Source organism: Brassica oleracea, chromosome C2, assembly GCF_000695525.1.
Source record: "Brassica oleracea var. oleracea cultivar TO1000 chromosome C2, BOL, whole genome shotgun sequence".
NCBI lineage: Eukaryota > Viridiplantae > Streptophyta > Magnoliopsida > Brassicales > Brassicaceae > Brassica > Brassica oleracea.
This window is the reverse complement of record NC_027749.1, coordinates 40,290,179-40,297,075: the sequence shown is the minus strand read 5'-3', so window position 1 is coordinate 40,297,075 and position 6,897 is coordinate 40,290,179. Positions and strand designations below refer to the sequence as shown.

General features: G+C 35.6%; 1 pseudogene; it reads right to left on the bottom strand.

Annotated features, from left to right (window-relative positions):
• Window positions 1-86: 86 nt before the first annotated feature.
• LOC106326979 lies at window positions 87-5,098 on the bottom strand (annotated as a pseudogene).
• Window positions 5,099-6,897: the final 1,799 nt, after the last annotated feature.

Here is a 6,897-nt window from a genome sequence, read left to right as displayed (position 1 = left end):
AGGTAGCGGCGTACGAGCTACATCGGAGCTATGGCGAAGATGATTCGCTGATAGACTTCATCACCGCTTCGAAGAGAACAAGGAGCATGACGATGGCGATTGATGGCGATTAAGGATCTTCAGGCGGAGAGGTCTATGGAGTAAACTCGAGAAAGGAGAAGAAACGCTCCAGGTTCGTCGACGTTTCCAGAGACAAAGTAAAAAGCAGTTGGGCCATAAGGTGTGGACAGCAATATGAGTCTTAGGTGGAGAATTGTGAAGTAAAGGCCCAATTCTGGCCCACACAAGTCCAGCAACGTTTGAAGACCTGCAACAAAAGGAATAATCACGTTAGTTTCCTTTTCACGTTCGACAAGAGACAAAGCGTTGAATACAATCAGGAATAGGAAATCTAATGTCGGTGGCTGGAGTTATAAATAGGGAAATAGTAAAGGCTTTAAGATCATTCAAAAAACACAGACTATAACGAGCAAGAGAGAAAGATCAAGAGCAATATTAAACAGGCTTCGTTTACTTATTAACCTTGTGATCTCTAATAGTTGTTATTGTGCGACTCTTTTGCATTCTTGAATTAAAGATACGTTTTGATTCATTGTTAGTTGGATAGAATTCCTAACAAAACGCCTCTTTGGTTTAGTGGAAGAAGCCATTAAAATAATTCATAATTAGATGCTCTGCTTTACAACCAAAGATTCAAAGTTTGTTCACGACATCTGCAGAAAAAAAAAAAAAGAAAGAGGCTCGGTAATAGAAATTACGAGGCATAAATAGTACTATGTTGAATTCATGTTTAATGATTTACCCGCATTCTTTTACTGCTTCTTTCGGTCACTTCATCATTGCCTCCACATTCTTCACCTTCTCCGCCATGATTAAGCATATTGCCTTCATCGGTTTCGAAAACATGTGGTAGAGTGTTTGGATTACCAAGTTGGTTCTCCGCTAATGAACAGAGTCGTATACCCCATTCTTTCAATTCGTACTCAGAGGGAAAATCAAGCTGCAAATCTACATGGGTGTAGTTCATTTCAGCTAGGATATCACTGCCTATGCTTAGATGGATATCACAATCCAATATTAACAGATGACTACCCTTCACAAATGGCTTGATCGAATAATACTCTGTTTCACCCCAGAAGTCTTGTGCCTGCTGACCAAAGGAATCAAAGCTGTTCCAAAATCTGCCTTTGAAGCGGAAATTAGCTACGTAGTTGTCATAAAGCACAAGGCAAGCCCTGAATCTGAGTATTGACTGCGAGAGAGAGCTAGGAAGTAGATGGACGGTTAAATAGGAGGAGGAGGAGGTTCCAGTAGTACGGTGATTGAAATATGAAGGCACTTCTTCTCCTGAGAACCACAGTTGACAACCCAAATATGTTCTCTGTTGAAACAGAGCTTCTTTATCCAAATTTAAGCAGTCTGAAAAGTCAACTTCCTCAAGTCTTGTAAGTTTAGAAAAGTTAAGGTTTACATATTCTAACTTGTTGCATCCTTTCATCCATATGACTTTGATGTTGGTTGAGATATCAGGAAAATCCCTCAACCGTGAGCATCCACTGAGATCTAAGACATAGAGAGATTGAAGGTTGATTCCGGTTGGAAGAGTCTCCAGATTTATGCATCCATTCAAGTATAGGACTCTAAGCCAGGATAATTTCTCAATCCACCTAGGAACCTTTTCAATCCCTGTTTCGCTTAGATAGAGTCTTCCGATGTTGGTAGAGATATCGGGAAAAGTCCTCAACCTTGAGCATCCACTGAGATTTAGTTCTCAGAGAGATTGGAGGTTGATTCCAGTGGGAAGAGTCTCAAGATTTATGCAGTTCTTAATTTCCAAATGCATCAGTTGATGGAGATTCTGAAATGAAGATGGAAGCCCCACCAAGCTTGGGATTTCCGATAGATACAACTGATTCAAAGAGGGAGACAGCATCGTGGTGAGGAGGGTAAGCGGCTGAACCAATTACAAAAAAAAAAACAAATAATCATATTAATTAGTTAAAAAAAACCTTAATTAGTCATATAGGGTTTGTACTTTGTCAAATTAATTTAAATGATATTGACATATATATATAATATTTTTAATATGGTCATCTATTAAATAAGGTTTTATACTTATATTTTTTTGTGATCATTTGTATCTTTTTAAACTATTGATAAAAAAAATTGAGACTTTAAATAGTTTTAATATTTTATAATTATTTTTAAAAGTTCAAGAAAAATTTTGAATCAAAAATTAAGTTATCAATATTTATTCAATGCAAATTTCGAAATCAAAAGATATGTATATTTACATGATACGTAACAGTTTTAGTAATTTATTATCATTTAAAAAAATATATATAATATATACAGAAAAATCTAAATTTTTAGTATATTATTAATGTAATTGTTTAATTTATTGTCAAAGTTTAGGGAGAAAACGTCAAGTTTGGAACTACATACCTGCACCCTTTCCCACAGTTTCTCACTCTTTATGTTTTTCATGCTTAAATAAGAGAGATTCTCGAGACGAAAATTCTCCAGCTGCAAAACTGAAGGGATTTCTTCGATGGATGTTTCGTCTATACTGAGATGTGAGATGTTTACTGAGAATAGGGGAATAGTTCTCAGCATTGAGCATCCATAGAGATTTAGCACTTCGAGAGATTTGAGGCTAATGCCTATTGGAATAGTTTCCAGATTTCGACAGTTCTTCAAGTTTATTGTCGTCAGTTTGTTGGGATGTGGAATAGAGGAAGGAAGCTTCACCAAACTATAGCAATTCCGAAGTTTAAGTGTCTCTAGATTGGTGGCCTTTGAAAGATCTGGCATTTCTATCAAGTTCTGAGATCCCGACAGATCCATCTCCTTGAGACATGGAAGCGTCTGTAGTCAACAAAAGAAGAAACAAGACACATGAGCTCAGTAGAACATGATTGATGATTGTCATCCAAAAAGTAAAATAAAGATTATAATCTCACTACTGATAACATAACAAACTATTATCAAAACTTACCAAAATCCCTTCCCAGAGCTTCTCGAGCTTGCTATCCTCCATTATGAGCTCGACGAGGTTTTCAGGACGAAACTTAGAAGGCATATATCTCATTGGAAATTCATCCCAATGCAATAATTTAAGCTTAGGAGGCAAATAGTTGAAATTTCCATGTAGCTGCAATTTAACTTCTCTGTACAATCTCAGTCTCGAGTAAAGTTTGAGGAAACGGAGATTGCGCATCCTTGTGAAAGCACTCTTATGCACATAAAACTCATCTATCTCATCAATATCCAACGTTATACCTATAACCTTTTGAGGACCCTGAAAATTGCAAAATATCAACAAGAAATATTAATTTGTTTTTACAAATGCTAACTATTTGTTTTTCTCTAAAATAAATGAATAGATTACGAATATATGAAAAAACTTACAATGCCTTCACTGAGTACATCACAAATATCTTGTGAATCCATCAGAAATTCCTGGTTTTCAGGCTTCTCAAGGCGGACAACTTTTTTACCCATCTCTTGTAGCAAACGGTGCATTTCCACATGGCCCTTTCTTAAATGAATGAGAGACCTATCAGCTAGGTTTTTCAGCCCAATATTAACATTCAAGCCACTATCTGCGAGCAACAACTTCAGGTTTGTGACTTTTGCACCATTGAAAAGGCATGCGACATGGCGAAATATAGCTTTATCTTCGCTGCTTAATCCATCATAGCTGATTCTCAATGTTTTCTCAATTTTCCCATCTATACCATTCTGAAGCCTTGGCAACAAATCTATCCAGTACTCCATATCCCTCCCTCGTAGAGATGAACCCAAAACATTAAGACCTAAAGGAAGACTACCCACAAGTCTTGTAATTTCAACAACAAGCTCATCGAAACCTTCAGGTGGAGACTTTTTCCTGAAAGCAGATTGACATAACATCTCTATAGCAATGTGTTCAGATGGGAGACAGACCTCGTAAATGTGTTCAATCCCATGTGCCCTTAAAAAATGCTTATCGTTTGTTACCACAATGATTCTGCTCCCACTTCCAAACCATTGAATTTGACCAATCAAGGCATCTAGCACAACTTGATCGCTGACATCATCAATGAAAATAAGAACTTTCTTGTTCTTCAACCTCTCCTCAACCGCACTCAAATGATTTATCTTTATGTCTCCTTTCCCTAGGATTTCAGATAGGAAATTTCTTTGCAAATGCAACTTCATGTTGTAGTCGTCCGGATTAGCTCTGTTGAAAATTTCCATACTCTTAGATACGAAAGCCATGTCTATGAAAATACTACCTTGAAAGTGTCGAGAAAGTCGGTTGAATAAAACTCTTGCAATAGTAGTCTTTCCAATCCCGGAAGAACCCCATAAACCAACCATCATCACTTCCTCTGCTTCCAACTGCAACAACATACTCAATTTTGCAATATGATCTTCGATGCCGACAAAGTCCTCAGAATCCTTTGCTGGAGTTAAAAGTAGTTTCTCTATAACATCATTAGCAATTTTTTCAACCATGTCTGCTTCGTTACCCCTAACAATAAAAAATATAATGTCAAACACAAGTAACAACGTTGATTCAAGAATCAAGATATATAAGAAGAAGAGAAAAAGAATGGTTCATAAAATCGTACCATATGACAGAATGATATCCAAGGATATTAGCTACATTGGTCAAAGCCTCACTCCATCTTATCTTCACTTCCTCTGTTTCGTCGTGTCATGTCTTTTCAAAGATTTTACCAAATTCACCGGTTTGATTCCTCACATGGGAAGGATCCAAACGGTAGAAAACAGGTATCACCATTTGACCACACTCTTCCCTGCACTTTACTATCTCCAGCAACTCATTAAGACACCAGCTTGAAGATGCGTAGTTTTTGGAGAAGATAACCACGGCGATCCTCGAATCTTTAATGGCCTGTTTAAGCTCGGGTCCGATGGAGTGGCTTTTCTCGATCTCACTGTCTTTGAAAGCAATGATCAGTTTCCGGTTAAGCTCCTTCCGAAAGTGGCTGAGGAAAGTAACACGAACGTCTGCCCCACTGAAGCTTGGGAAAACATCGTACACCCAAGTGCGAGAAGAGGAAGACAAAGCTAATGGGAGAGCCATAGAGAGAGAGAGAGAGAGAGGGGGAGGGGGAGAGAGAGAGAGAGAGAGAGAGAGAGAGAGAGAGACTTGATGATTGATATACTGAAGAATGTTTTAAGACCATATAAGTAGTATAACTTAGCAGAAGTTTCCTATCTGTTGACTCTAGTCAAAAAAAAATTGGTGGAAGATTCCTATTTGTTGACTGACTACGTCCCACACACATATATTTCTCATATCTTTACATTATTATCTCTCTACTTTTTTCAGTATAATATTTAGAGAATATTTATCGACCGTCAATGCTTAGACTTTTCAATGTAATTGTTTTGTTCTCCTTTTTTGTGTTCTTCTGCTAGTGCTCCAAGACTTTCTGGATGTATTTACTTAACAAAATCTTATTAAGATGTATGCAACTAATGCGTATTCTTGCTATACTCACGAGTTTGCTGAAGAGAGGTTTCTAAAGGCCACTGAAGAATTTTCTTTTATAACTGTACAGTGTTTTACAACCTTTACTGAAGAATTTTGATTCCACTATCCAAAAACCAGTGTTTTTAAAACCGGACCGACCCAATGGTTGGACCGGGTTCGACCGTGAACCGGTTATATAGCCGGGTTGGTCTAGTAATTGGTTCGACCATAAACCGGCCACATAGCCGGATTATATTTCAAAGTTATTAAACCAATAAAAACCACTAAAACTATCGAAAATCTATAAACCATCCATATAAACAAGAAACTAATTTATATTTATAATATTTTATGTTCAAAATTGATTTATATTTTAACTATGCATCATGTTTACTAATATTACTTTTATATTTACATACTAAAAAAATATTAAACCATATTATCGAACCATGTTTGACCCGGTCGAAACATATTGAACTGTGACCGAAAATATTTTCGGTTCAGCTTTCGGTCCGGTTTTAAAAACACTGCCAAAAACTGAAGACTGAATATTGATTCCATTATTGATTCCACTAAAGGGTTCTAAAGACTAAAGACAAGTTTCTATAAAACTGTGCCCCTAAACAGAAACTTTTTTTATAGATTATATTATACAAGTCGCAAAGTTTTCTAACTGAAGAATGTTTTAAGACCATATAAGTAGTATAACTTAGCAGAAGTTTCCTATCTGTTGACTCTAGTCAAAAAAAAAAAACTTGGTGGAAGATTCCTATTTGTTGACTGACTGCACGTCCACACACATATATTTCTCATATCTTTACATTATTTATTATCTCTCTACTTTTTTCAGTATAATATTTAGAGAATATTTATCGACCGTCAATGCTTAGACTTTACAATGTAATTGTTTTGTGAGACATTTATTAAAACCAACCTAAATATTAAATTCAAACCTAAAAGTGTACCCTACTTTCAATCAAATGCAAAACCAATCTAAAAAGATAGTGAAAATACTATTTAACCCTTATGACCAAACAAAAAAACAGAAATGTATTTTACGTTTCTTTCCTTTTGAAGTCTACACGTAAAAAACGAAGTCTACAAATGTTTAGACTTTCTAAAAATCTATCTTACAGACTTAGTTTCTAGTCTACACTCTAATTTGATCTAAAAATTTAATTTTGAAAATGTATAAAAATAATTATAGTGATATTTTTAACTAATCATCAATATAATAGATAATATGAACTAAATAGATTAAAATTTCATATAATTGAACAATTTCCAAGAATATATACTAATTTGGTTATCATGTGGTAGACAATGTTCATAGTTTAGAAACAAAAGGTTCTTATATCTTTTAGTGGTTGATTTCATAGGGTTAGATTTTAGATTTTGTTTTTTTT